This window comes from Trachemys scripta, chromosome 6 (assembly GCF_013100865.1).
Source record: "Trachemys scripta elegans isolate TJP31775 chromosome 6, CAS_Tse_1.0, whole genome shotgun sequence".
NCBI lineage: Eukaryota > Metazoa > Chordata > Testudines > Emydidae > Trachemys > Trachemys scripta.
In genome coordinates, this window is record NC_048303.1 from 93884271 (window position 1) to 93899357 (window position 15087).

A 15087-nucleotide genomic window follows, 5' to 3' on the forward strand; every position below is an offset into this window, starting at 1 on the left:
GTGTAGATTGAAGGTTTCCTCTGCAAGTATTGGAATTAAATGTTATATTAATAAACCAGATCCCCGAAGAGGAGTTTTCATTTGGAAGACTAGTTGTCTGGTATGTGATAACCCAGAGGCATTGAAGGAGGGGAAACTGAGGCTGAAGTGCACTTGATGAGGATGCAGAGGAGGTGACTCACATCCAGGGCCATATAAATACCTAGATAGATGAAAGCAGAGCTATCCAAGTATTGTGACAACATCTACAACACAACAAAAACATTGGGGTCAGAGGAAGGGAGCAAGAGCCCTATTATGTCAATGAGTAGTTAACCGACAGCAGAGCTGACAACCTAAGTGCCAAGTCTCATATTCTTGGTCTCATTCACACATGCTGTTTTAGTGGCTTTCCTTTATCACCTAAACAAACTCAAATAGTCTCTGGGGAAAAAAGGCAACATGTGCTTTTTGTGTGAATTAGATAATCCAAATAAAAACTGGTTATTTTTTTTCTGACAATTTTGAAATGTTTCACACAAATAATTTGGGGAAGGGAAAATGTTCAAAATGTTTCTCAGAATGTACTCTAGTGTTAACAGTACTGTCAGTATACTCTATCCTATTTATAGGGAATACCTACTTATCCTGGTACTATCTAGGGGTAAAAAAGGAAAAGAGAACCTTGTAAAGGTACCCCCCCGTCAGACCTTATTGTATTTCCCTTGCTGACTTTGGATAGTACTATACTCTGAAGAGGCTTATTGGTGCCTCTCAGTGTGCCCAAGGGTTGCAGATTCAGGCCCATGGTTTTTTTTTCATCTTCAAAGTGCTTTCCAATTATTAATTCATTAGCCCTCCCAATACAACTGTAAGATATGTGTTATCACCATTTTACAGATAGGTTAAATGATTTGCCTGGCACATCAGTGGCAGACTGGGATTAGACTTCAGTAGTTCCTGGTTCTTAGTCCTGTCTCCACGCACTGGACTATGCTGCTTCTAATATCTCTTCATTCCTCCTTTATATCATCTCTATGATACTGCACATTTCAAAGTTTGCTATTTAAACATATGAAAAATAAACCAGATGCTGCAACAATACTATTTTAATTATACACTTCCCAAAGCACGATGAACCTTTTAAGACTATTAAAGGTAATCTTTTTTCACAAAAATCATATCTATAAAGTGATTAAGCAGATTTCTTTCCAAGAAAAGTCAAACTTTATTCCGTATTAACTTTATTATAGGCATGTAAAATGTATTGGACAATCAGAACAGGATAGGCACATCTCAGAGCCAAGCTCCACCTCACCCCCTTTTTGCTTCTAAAACAGTGTAAAACAAAATGCATAATAATGCTAATTAAGATGAAACATGTCTCAGCTTGATGCGTTGTCAATGAGTCTTACTGTGAGTGTTTGGTGGTGGGTTTTCTTTTCCCTCCACATTTACATTCCAAACTGAACAGAACATTTTTTAAACTAAATCTGTGCACTTATAATACACAACTCTGGGAAGCACTGAACCCTTTTCAAAAGGATAATGATAGTCTCACTTTCTAAACAAATTCTCCCTAAAGATTACAAAGAGAAACATTAGAGCTGAAATCAATCTTAGCAGCATGTATGGTGACGGTACCTTGTTTTTGCTAAAAGGCAGAGGCTGTGTTGGACTTTTGAAATCTATACTTTTATTAACAAGCACTACGCTCTAGCTTTTAGAGTTCTCTCTTCTACAACAATGCGTACTTATTTAAAGGCTTCCATTCCTTTTAGCTCCCCCCATATGCAAATTAGCATACAGAGTTATGAGAAACTTTCTTCTGACAAATGCTAATTTATTCATTTTCTGCAGATGATTGTAAGCAATGTGAATCACCTGTAATGTGAAATTGGCAAATTTACTGCATGCAATCTTATCTCTTTCTGTCCTTTTCTGCCTGTCTTTCGATTGTACACTATGGCTTTCTGTTTCAGCTAGTGGCAAATGATATTTTATCAACATTTTTCAAAACTCTATAATGTTAAAGCCATAGGGACCATACACAATCTTATAGGTATGCTACTAAATTATTCTTTAAGTATGACTCCTTATATATGGTCCTGGTCCTGCAGCTACTCCACATAAAGGAATACTGTTGACTTCAATAGGACTACATGACAGGGCTCTGTGTGTGTGGACTATAGATCATCTGTTTTTTCTGAATGTGTGAATACTGAATTAGAACTACTCCTAAATTAGTAAGAGTTGGACATTGTGCTGGGTGGTGGAAGGGAAGGGAGCTTGTACAAACAATGGTTTTGAAAATCTCCCCCTCCCCCCGCCCTTTTTTTTATTTCATTTGTTTCTAAACTCTTGTCCCAGGTTGAGAAATGGATTTTGCCTCCCTGCCCACTCACCCGGGTAGTCTGGTTATTACTATAGCTTTGTGTGAGTGAATTGAAAGTCACTCCGCCTTTTAAAAACTACAGCAATACACAGTTCTAAGTGATCACGAAGCATTTTAACTTTTTGGACTGTTCCACTCTGAGGAACACTTTTTTCTAGAACACTGAAGACATTTTTCTGAAAATCTTTAAGTGCATGTTAAATAGTAGTCATCTGCTCAAAGTATTTATTAAATAAGCAAACCAAAATCATTTTCCCAATACTTTAGATGCTAAAAATATCCTATTAATCTTGAATGCAAAGCTATACTGCCAAATACTTCAAAAATAACTGATAAAAATTCTGAGTTGGTTTGAAATGGAACAATGACATTCATTGTGAAACTTTTTAAGCATACGGAGACAGCTTAAAAAGTTGGTTTGTAGTTATTTCAGAGAAAAGCATGAATGAATGTAACATGCATCATAGGATACAAAACTGCGTTGTAGTATGCACGTCTGGATAAATTCTGCGGTCAGTTACACCAGCATAAATTTGAAGTAACTCCATTAAAGTCAATGGAGTCCCTCCAACTTTCCACTGCTCTAAGTGAAAGCAGTATTTGGTCCATAATGGGCCTGATCCTCTAAAATGCCTTTGTGTGGGCATTTACACCTGTCTATAGTGGGTGAAGCTTTTTACATCCATTCTGAACTCACTTTCAGAAGTGTAAATGACTACACAAAGTAGAAAGGCAGTGGACAGTTAGGCCCAGAGCTCTTGGCCTTTGGCTCAGATCCTAGACTACGGTCAGCAAAATTCAGGAGGAAGCTGGAGGGGCCATCAGTCCTGGTGAGGCCAGCCGAAGACAAGAAGGCCACTAGGCCAAACTCTGACAAAGTAGTGACACCTTAAGGCTGCTCTCTTCACAGTGGCTGCTAATAGCCCCCAATGTGCTCTCCCAGTAGCTGTACATTGCCAGGGCATAGAAACATCCTAGTTACAGTCTGTGCTATGGGGACAAGAAGTGGAGTAGTGCAGGATCCACTATGTATGGCAGCTTGGGATACACTACCTCAGAATTCTCCCACACAGGGGAAACTCTCTAACTGCTATTTAAGCCAGGTTTTAGGCCAACTTATGTAGCCAGAGTAGCACAAGGCAGCAGAGTGCGGGATATTGCCCTCTAACTACTTTTACAGTGGTTTGTTAGGCTACCAGTTCTGTGAAAACAACATGATATATTATGTCATTAAGCCCACAAAGGTAAAGCCTTTTTTCTTTAAGCATAAAGAACACCGATGCACATCTTAAAATATGAAAATACCATAAAAGGTTTTGGGGAAGCTTGAAAAGTATCTACAGTAATGAACTGCTAGCCTGTACTGAAACTGGGAGGGAAAATGAAAGGTGGAAATGATCTTCACTGAAGAATATTTTCCACTGGGGACTCCACTGGCATTCAGTTGTCTCATTTAATTATCACTTTCCTGATCCAACCATTATTCATGAGCTGCTTCTTGTTCTTAAAGAGCTTTGAGCTGTGCTTGCCAATATTATGGCATATTATGAAGCACAGTTATGCAGCAAGGGGGTTGGGGTGATAATGCATTGGTCTACACTGCTGGCATGTTTTCTATTTGAACTCCTCAGCTGCCAGCAGAATGCAGAGCTCTTTATTCAAAGCCAGAAAATCAAATGGGTTTTCAGCATTGTGCAGTATTTGGCTAGCATCACATTCTTGTGCATTATTTAGGTAGAATATAGACCATTCAATTTGCATAGCACATAAGCAGTATGAATCATTTGCATGGGATTTACACTAGTTTCCATGTGATTGCATTCCCGTCTGTAACAATGGTGAAATAAATGCACAGAAAGGAAAGTTCCTAACAGACATAGGCAGCACCCGCTGGAATAGTTTTGAGATGAATATTAATTGGCATTGGTTTTATCCAGATGTGAAGCAGAAGTATATTCATCTTTGTTTCTTCATGCCCCCTCTGCCCAAATTAAGAGACAGTTTTTTAGCGGAATTATACAATGCAAATTTACTAGGTCTGGATATCTCTCTCTCTCTCTCTCTGTCCAGAGTAATGATAGTCATTAATAGCTAAAGAAAAAAAAATCTGTTCTCCTAAATACTCCTCTAACCATGTCACAGCTAATTTAAAGAAAAAATTTATAATTTCTGATCTAAACCATTGAATTTAGTTTATAATAGAAATAATCCTGAGGAAATTGGTCATTAATGAAGTTAACAACCGGTTTGTTAGAGTGTTATCTGCCCTTGGCTTCACCCCAGGCCATTAAGTCAAAAACCATCACTTGTTAATAATGACTGATTTTTTTTTAAAAAAATACTGCTTAAATAGTGAGCATTTAGATAAACTTAAGAACACATTTAAGGGTTTTTTTTTTTTGTTTTTGTCAGCAAATAACATTAACACTCTTTAGAACTTTTTATCAGGTATGAAAAGTATAAGCAGAATATAACAGTGGGTCTGATTTTCCTCTCACCTCAGTTCTACATAAATGCAATATCATAGAGAAGCAAAGCTAGTCCCAATTTACACTGGCATGAGAGGCAAATCAAGCCCAGTGTCTTTTATGCATTATAGATCAAATGTTCTTCTCACTCCAAATGTTCATGAAGAAGGGCTCAACGTAAACTCAAAAGCTTGACTCTCTCACCTACAGAAGTTGGTCCAATAAAAGATATTACCTCACCCGTGTTCTCTCTTTACTATTCTGGGACAAACATGGCTACAACAGCACTGCATCCAAATTATCCTGTAAGATTCCCAAAGTTCACTGAGTTGAATGGGGAAAAATGAGATACTTTAACACAGAGGACCAAAATTAGACATTTGGAAACCAGGTATAATTCCCTAAAATTTGGTGGAGTTGTCAAGAGTGGCAAACAGGTCTGAATTTGGCCCTGAATAATACATTACCTGAATATTTATTATGTGCAAAAGCCTACAGCAGTCACTCAAATCTTTCAGTGACTTTACTGGGAGCAGGAGCAAGGCCTACAGGTGTGATGAGATTATTGTGTTATGGGTGTGATCACTACTGTGCCATCCACAGGGCTGGAACCTGTATCTGGAGGTCCCTGGGTGACTGCAGCATTGGTGCTGCCACCCAATAGCTCTAGCAGAGCACTCACCAATGGTCTGTGAGCCTTGTAGCACCAATGACTGCCCTCTCACAGAGGTCCTGACTAGTGGAGCGTACCTGTTCCCTGATTGGCCCAGGCATGCTATTAAGGGCCTAGGGAAAACACCTGCTGTCTATCTGTATGCTAAGGTAGATCCCTGATGTGTTGCTAAGACAGACCTTGCCTAGGTCCTGCCCTGCACCAGGTAATTCAGTTCTGACCCTTGGCTCTGGGATCTGGCTTGTGACTCTGGTTATGACCCTAACTTTCCTTTCCTCATGCCTGACTCCTGCTCTGACTGCCCATATGTTGATTCTTGACACAGGGTTTGCCCTAATTTGCTTTATCGTATCTAAATATATAACACTAATAGAGAGCTATGGGTTGAGGATAGTATGCCAGATTCTAATATCCATTTTAATTTGATGAAACTATTGCAGAATTACCTCTGTGTAACTGAGAGCAGGGCTTGGCCCAGCCCCCTTAGTCAAAGTTGTAATTGCCTACTCTAGTGTGTGCCTTGAACAGATAGCAAACCAGTATTCCTAATTAGTTGTGCATCCCATCATCCCTTGCCTGGCCTGTCCCTGCCATGTCATCCTAAACCGCAGGGTATGCATGACCAGAACAGAGCCGTTTCTGTCTGCAGCATGCAAAATATATGGAAGCCCCACTGAATGGCAGGTCTAAGGACTTGTGGAAGGATTCCATTCCTGCCAAACCTATCGTCCCCTCAGTAAGTGCTTGCAGGACTGAGTTTTGTGTTATGTAGTTTATCTGCTGCTTTTTATAATAAGATGTATATCGAGCTGTGACATCAAGATTTTTCTAGGTATTTTTCCACCTAATCTGTTGGAAGTGGATCCAGTTCTTACCTCTGGTGTTTACTTTATGATTTTCTTTCTTTAACTGCCTATTAACTACTCAAATTCTGGGCCTGATCCCAGCTCACATGAGTGGCATGTATTCATGTGTGTACTCCATTGGCTTCACTGGATGAATGAATAAGGATCATTCATGTGTGTAAGATTGTCAGAATCGAGACATCCCTTTTGTTCCTTGGAAAGATAGTGTGTATTTAGTGGAGTGATGTGCTATACAGTTTTTAGTAGCATGGTTCACCCCAATGTAATGGAGAGCCTGCAGGGGTATATAGCCAGTATATGGGCTTGTATACTACACATCATCTTTACTGCCAGTGCAGTGGAGATAGGGGCTGTGGTTACTGAAAAGAGGGATCAGCTAGTCTACTCCTATACTACCCCATCCCAGGCTAGTTTTTCAGCCCTTGTGGCTTACAAGCTAGCATTATTTATATTGGTGCATAGCAAAAGAATTGTACGTAGCACCAATTTGATAAGGGTAATACAAGTGGGAGCTTTGCACACAACTCTGTTTTCTGTTCTGTGCATTTTGTTAGTGACTGGCCCTGTATTCCTGTTCTGAACAGGCCACTACCTCAAACAATTACCTTTCAGCCCCACCATCAAATAATTATTTACCAAAAGTAAACCCTGTTTCCAAAGCTACATCAGTAGAAAGCCTGGAAGATGTCAACATAAAACTTTCAGACTTTCACAAGACACCAGAAATACTATCTTTTCCCTTTTAATTTAGGGCACAGTTGTTTGTCCTGTCTTACGACAGGAATCATATTCATAGCTTTGCAAATTCCCAAGAAATTGCTTTGGGAGCTACCAAATGTCTCAATCATTCACAAGATGTGTATCGCCTCCTATGTACTACTGCGCCTTTTATATATCGTGTACCAGGTGTATTTTCTTTACAGTTAGCACCAAAGGGGTTGATTATTTGGGGCTTGATCGTAACCCATGATCTGCGTGTGGTGGTTCACATGTCAAACCCCTTTTTCTCCCTTTTTAAAGAGCAATTTGGGGAAAAGTCTACAGAGTGTCCTCTCCACATAACCCTTTGGTATTTCCAAGGGAGGGATGATCTTGGAAACCATGCATGCTAAAACACAAGTTACATTGTCACAACGTGTATTTATAAAACTACAGATTGTGTAGAGATTTAAAATAAAACTTATTAAACAGCTATTGATCTTAAAACAGGGCATATATTAGAAACAAAGTCTGTGCACAGGTGAGTGAGATAGGGCTATGCTGCTACAATAATCTATCAGAAGTCTAAGAAATGACATTCACTGGTAGGATCTTGGATTGCTGGTCACAACACTTGTGGTTATGTTTTTGATACTATAGACCTGTATAATCTTTGTGAAAATATTCATATTTTCCCAAACCTCTTTACTGTGTGACTGGTCCACAGTGATCAGGACACACAGGTGACTGACACATGGCAGGGAGGGGGGTTGCTATATGCCCACTCTCACTTACCAAGCATTTAACTGGATCCAGTAGGGTTACGGGACTTCCACAATATAACCAATAATATTGGGTAAGAACATAAAAATGGCCACACTGGGTCAGACCAAAGGTCCATCTTGCCCAGTACCCTGTCTTCTGATAGTGGCCAATGCTAGCTGCCCCAGAAGGAATGAAAAGAACAGGTAATCATTAACTGATCCATCCCCTGTCGCCCATTCCTAGCTTCTGGCAAAGAGCCTCTGCCTATCTCTAGGATTTGATCCACCTCAAAATCCTTCCATCTCCAGCAAGATAGATGGTACCAAAAGGGGATCTTGGTCTGTGAAGACTTCCCCTGTAGGCACAAGATCCACTAATGAAATAACAAGTCTCATTTACCTCTGGGAGCTGGCCCTTTTAGCCTTTATCAGCACTGAACACCTACTGCATATTGCAACAAGCTAAACAATATTATCTTTCCTAATATTAAACTTTCAAGTTATATTCCTTTCAACCCACCTGTGTCTCTAAGGCAAAGCCACCAGACCTTCCCCAGTTTGGCCCAATGGGGAAAAATTCCATTCTGATCCCAATTGATCAGACCCCCAGCTTACTCAAGAACACAGCTTCTACACTACAAGGAAGGGGAAGGAGCATGCAACAGCAAAAGGGGCAAGAGACCTCTAAAAACCCCAGGAGAAATGTAAATAGGGGTCTGGGTGGGGAAAATGAGAGCCAATCACCCTGCTTGCTCCCTAAAGCCCACCAATGAGAGGTGGAGGAGGGGTCTGGGTCCTGATTCACCAACATGTGATCTCCCCTTCTTCCTCCCAGGTGCTGTATCTCCTAGCTGCTGGTCCAATCAACAACCTCTCTGCCGTCTCCATGGCCAAAGAGAATCCTACCACAGCATAGAATTGCTTGTTAATTTTCAATTATAGGATAAGGAAAAAGAGAGTGTACACATAGTGTCATATCTTCTAGAGGCTGTGAGGAACAACTTGATACAGATGTCAACTGAATAATGCATGATTATCCCTGCCACTCCTTAAAATGATTCAGTGTCTGTATCTATAAAAAATAATGTTGTGTCTCATTACACTGTATAGGATAACTTAAAAATAGCGGTCCTGGAGATATACACAGGTTGTGTAGCAATGTTTCTAGCTCCTTGGTGAAAATTAAATTTCTCACTGGATCCCAGTCTTTTTCAATCCCTGTGTTTTAGTATTTGTCCACCTTCCTACTTCTCCATCTTGCTATTTACTCCTTCCTAAATTGCTTCTTTAACTTTAATTACATGATAAAAGCATATGAATTACTTAAGTGTCACAAAACTATCATTTTTAGACAATCCACTGTTCAATTTTGTAAATGTGATTGAGTTGGCAATGTTTAAGTTGGTAAATTTTGGAAAAGATAATAGCTATATGAAGTTAATATTCAATTTATTTTACTATGTTACAATCAGCTGTGTATATATTCCTTCTGTTTCTCTTTGCCTCTTTAAATCTGGGCTGTTATCACTGATTTCAGAGGGTGTGGGGGTTGGTTGGTGATGGGGACGTTTTTGTTTTGTTTTTTGATATAAAAATGCTGTGCAGCAGAAAATGAAGGTTTTCCTGGTCACAATCCCTGTTATTTCCAATTGTTTTATGCTATTCTTCTATTTTGTGTACTGATGTAAATTACTGCCATCTTCTCATATAACTCCCCTGGACCTTAAGGGTTTCATTTCTCTACAGGTTTGTAACCTCTGGTGCACACAAAGTTAACAAAGTTGGACCCAATCTTTCTCCTATTGATATAACTTATACCACTTTAACTTCAGTGGGATCAGGACCCTTAGAATGACAACAAAATCAGAGGAGCAGACACTCACATCTTGGATGCATTTCCTTCTATCACCGGCAGCCTCCTCTGTTTCTTTCACACAAAAGAGGCATAATTTTTTTTGATGATACAGAGATTGACCTTCCATGTACAGTTCTATCCCATTGTAAACAGTCAAGGCACTTTCTTTGGGAATGCCTCATTTCTCAACAGCATCTAAATGTTGGCGTATATATTATAGAAAAGTGGCCAGAGCCTGGGACTGGCCATGCTGTAGCCAGTAAAGCTCTGAGGGGGTGGGGGGGAGAAAGGTGTCAGGGGACTGTAAGACACTTTTATATTATCCAGATCTCAGGGTCACCAGGTGCCAGACCAATCCCTAGCACAAGTTAGAAACGCCTTATGGTTGCTCTGTTTTCCACTCAGCTCCCATTTGCCATTCTGAGACCCCGGTGGAGGTCACATCTCCCTGGCCAGATGACTGATACGTCCCCTAAACCAGAAGCTGGTTTGCATAGGATAAATCCCACAAAAGCAGGCTAAAAAGGTAGAAGATGCTGCTGGAGTAGCACAAAGCCACTTTAGCAGGGGCAAAAATACCGGCCCAAGAATTTTGATTTAGATCAGCATTTGTTAGTTTAAAATAAATCTTATGAGAACTTTCCTCTGTGGTATCCATCAAATATCATTTTTTCAGGATGTTTGTCTATTCTTCCATCTTGAAGCACAGAAGTAGAAGGTTCAGGGACATGCTCAGATTCCTATTTATTTTATTAAAATGATTTAAGATTTAAAATTAAAGTTATTAGCCTATTTACTTTTTGCAAAAGTTAATATTTATAAATTGTTTGCACCTTACATTTAGAGGTTAGATATATGGAAATTGACAAGAATATTTTTTCATTGTCTCTAGTTGTGCTAATCCAGGGGTTCAAAGACTACCATGAAATAAGATGTTTTTTGAAGTGGGTCATAGTTGAGGCTGACTTTTAGCCACAATCCTGGTATTCAGATTCTGATTCTACTCCCATTGACATCAATGGAACAATTAGGCCAACACTGAGCACTTTTGAAAATCTTACCCTTAATATCTGGACAGCTTGCAGCAAGCTGTCTGCAGATATATGCACATGCTATTGTTGCACCTTTTTTCTCTTGTAATCATTTTATGGTAGATTACATAAAATTTAAAAAAATATGCTAAAAGAATGTTTAGGTTGCCAGGTTCTGTATTTTGAAGTTAGGAAATGCCAAAGCTGAAATTGCCTATATTCAACCTTAACTCCAGCTCCCTGAGTATATGCATTATGATACAGTCCTTAACTAAATGTGCACAGGTTGAACATTATTTTTTATTTCATTTTGCTTTCTTAAGGATACAAAAAATAAATTCTGTTGAATGCTATCATGCATAAGAGATGCATTCAATAAGGCAAATGCACCTTCTATGATCACATGGATGTGGCAGAATTCTATAAATACCTTCAAGCCTGAAGGAGAAAGTTTGAAAAAGTTATGAGCTACTAAAAAGCCCATTTAGAATAGAAACCCTTGGGCAACCTTAACTATAGCTGTTGCTATGAGCTACAGCTATAATTATGATGTGTTGAAATAGATGCAGTATACACTAGGGATGAGTCCAAAGCACCCAGATCTGAATATCTCAAAGGGTACTAGAGAGGGGAAACATTAGAATTTGAACACGGTCCACATCCAAATGTTGCAGCAGATCTGCTTCTATACAGTTTTGAACTAAAGCCCCAGGTCCAAATTCCAGGGGCATTTTGTAATGTACAAAATCTGATCCTAAGCTTGCAGCTCAAGCATATCTCCATTTTGCACGTTCTTGCATTTTGCACATACGTACTTACTATAAAATGTCAATTTATCAATCTAAAACAAAGCTGAACACCTGTCAGTTTGACATATCCTTTACTCTGGAAATTCCAGTCATCCCCTACAACCGTCTTTGCCACATTCTGCTGGTTTACATCTCTTCTGCTTCTAACACCCTCCTTTTTAAATTGTAACTTATGTTAAAATGTATAAAAAATATTTCTCCCCCTCCCCCCCAAACTTACTTCTTCAGGATAGTAGTTTCTAAGAAATAAGTGTTTCCGGATCCTATCCCAGAGAAAATTACTCCAATAGCAAAGGATTGATGACAGACCATGTTTTCTGAAAAACTACCCAATGCATCAAACTAAATTAAAAATGACGATAAGCTGGGGGAAAACAGCTGGATTAGGTTAGAGGTAGTTCAGCTACTTGGGCTGGTTGGAATTCTTTCCCCCTCCCCATAAAGTTTTGACTTTTTGTCAAAAAAATGAAAACCCAACAATTTTCAAACTGAAAAAAAATCAGAAAAATCAGTTTTCAGAAAAAATATTAAGTTTTTAGGTTTTCTGTTTTCCAAAGAAAATTAAATATTTCCATAAAAATATTGTTAGTTGAAAACCCAATCCACCCCCAACCCCTACAAATGAAATTTTTTGACCAGGTGTAACAGCTACTCCCACTTTCAAATAAAATACAACAGTTTACCCCCTAAAGAATCATGTTGTTCCCACTGTACAATGCTGACTCCCTCAGTATCTGACATCCTGGGCTGCAAATTCAGAACAGACTGGTTTGAAGCAGAGGTACATTGCTCTTTGTCCATTTTCTACTTCTAACTGGTATATTCTATTTTTCCTACCTGCTTCTTCCAACTATCATCCTGTTTCCTTTACTACAGCCCATACTTCGCTTTTTCGAATGCTCAGCTCTGCCAAGAAAGGAGCTTAATAGATTCCAAGGCCAGAAGGGACCATTGTGATGATATAAACTGACCTCCTGTATAGCACGGGCCATGGAATTTCCCCCAAAATAATTCTTAAAGCCCATCTCCAGTCTTGATCTGAAAATTGTCAGTAATGGAGAATCCACCACAATCCTCAGTAAACTGTTCCAATGGTTAATTGCCCTCATTGTGAAAACTGTATGCCTGTTTCCAGTGTGAATTTGTCTAGCTGCAGCTTCCAGAAATTGGATCATATTATACCTGCCTCTGCTAGAATGAAGAACCCGTTATTAAATATTTTTCCCCATATAGATACGCATAGACTAACCAAGGCTTTCCTTAACCACCTCTCTGTAAAGCTACATAGATTGACCTCTTTGAAGTTGTCACTATAAGGCATGTTTTCTAATCATGTAGTCATTCCTGTGGCTCTCCAGTTTATCAATATCCTTCTTGAACTAGTATTCCAACAGCAGTTGCACCAGTACCAAATACAGAGATAAATTAACCTCTCTACTCCTACTCAATATTCCCCTGTTTATGCGTCCTAGCATTAGCTCTTTTGGCCACAGCGTCACATTGGGAGCTCATATTCAGCTGATTATCCACCACAACCCTCAAATCTTTTTTAGTCACTGCTTCCCAGGATAGAGTCCCCCATAACGTAACTTGTGGCCTACATTCTTTGTTCCTAGATGTATATATCTACATTTAGACATATTAAAATGCATATTGTTTGCTTGCACCTACTTTACCAAGCAATCCAGATCATTCTGAATCAATGACCTGTCCTCTTCATTATTTACCACTCCCCCATTTTTTGTGTCATCTGCAAACTTTATCAGTGATTTCTCTCCCCCCCCACCCCCGAAGGTAAAACTGTTAAACAATGTACAGCCAAGAACTGGTCCCTGCAGGACCCTACTGGAAGCACACCTATTTGATGATGATTCCCTGTTTAAAGTTACATTTAAGACCTATTAGTTAGCCAGGTTTTAATCCATTTAATGCAGGGGTCTCAAACTCAAATGACCATGAGGGCTACATGAGGACTAGTGCATTGAACCGAGGGCTGCATCACTGACACCCCCTCTCACTGCCTCTGGCCACACCCCCACTCCACCCCTTCCATTAGTCCCTGACCCTTCCCCACCTCTTCCCACCCCTTCCCTGCCCCATTCCAATCCCTTCCCCGAAGTTCCCACCCCAACGCTGCCCCCAGGGGGTGCAGAAAGGGTGCAGGGTGCGGCGGGAGCTCAGGGCAGGGAGTTGAGAGGTTGGGGTGCAAGAGGATGAGGGGTGCAGCAGATGGCTCAGGGCAGGGAGTGCAGGAGGGGGATGGGATGCGGCAGGGGGCTCAGGGCAGGGAGTTGGGGTGCGGGATGTGGCAGGGGGCTCAGGGCAGGGAGTTGGGATGCAGGAGGGGTTCAGGGTGTGAGCTCCAGCCCGGCGCCACTTACCTAGAGTAGCTCTGGGGTGGCAGCGGTGTGCACCGGGGCCAGGGCAGGCTCCCTGCATGCCTGCTCTGGCCCCCGGCCCCATGCTGCTCCGTTCCAGGAAGCAGCTGGAACCGTGTCCCTGCAGCCCCTGGGGGAGGAAGGGGGGTCAGGGTTCCATGTGTGCGTTGCTCTTGCCACTCCTCTAGGTACCTCCCATGACGCTCCCATTGGCCGCGGTTCCCTGTTCCTGGCCAATAGGAGCTGTGGGGGATGATGCCCCCCCCCGGCCCGAAGGGGCATGCTGCTAGCTGCTTCAGAAAGCGGTGTGGGGCTCGCAATGCCACAGGGGGCAATCCCACGGGTAGGCAGAAGGGCGGGAGGGGGCACGGGGAGCTTGGCGGGCCACACGCAAGAGTCCCACGGGCCGCATGTTTGAGACCCCTGATTTACTGTGTGCCATGTTAATTTTACATCATTCTAGTGTTTTTAATCAAAATGTTATGCAGTACCAGGTCAAATGCCTTACAGTAGTCTAAGTATATTGCATCAATGTTATTACTTTTATCAGTAAAACTTGTAATCTTATCTAAAAAGATATCAAGTTAGTTTGACAGGATCTATTTTCCATAAACCCATGCAGACTTGCATTAATTACATTACCCTCCTTTAAGTCTTCATTAATTGACTCCTGTATCAGCCACCATTTTCTTGTCCATGATCAATGTTAGACTGACAGGCCTATAATTACAATCCAGTTTATCTTTTAAATAATGGGCATAACATTAGCTTTCTTCCAGTCTTCTGGAACTTCCCCAGTACTCCAATGTGTATTGAAAAATCAACATTAATTGTCCAACAAACTCTTCAGCCAGCTCATCTAAAACTCTTGGCTGCAAGTTAACAGGTTGCAAATGTCTAAATTTCAGTAGTTTCTGTTTTAATATCCTCCAAATAGTAAAGGAATGGAAAGAGTACATCATCTACTTTTTTCCCAAATACAGAACATACATATTTTTGAATACTCTTTTCTGCATTATCACTGATATGGCTACCATTTCCAATGGTCCATGTCATTGTCAAGATTCTTTTTGTACCTTATTAATATATAAGGTACAAAAAGAATCTTGACAATGACATGGACCATTGGAAATGGTAGCCATATCAGTGATAATGCAGAAAAGAGTATTC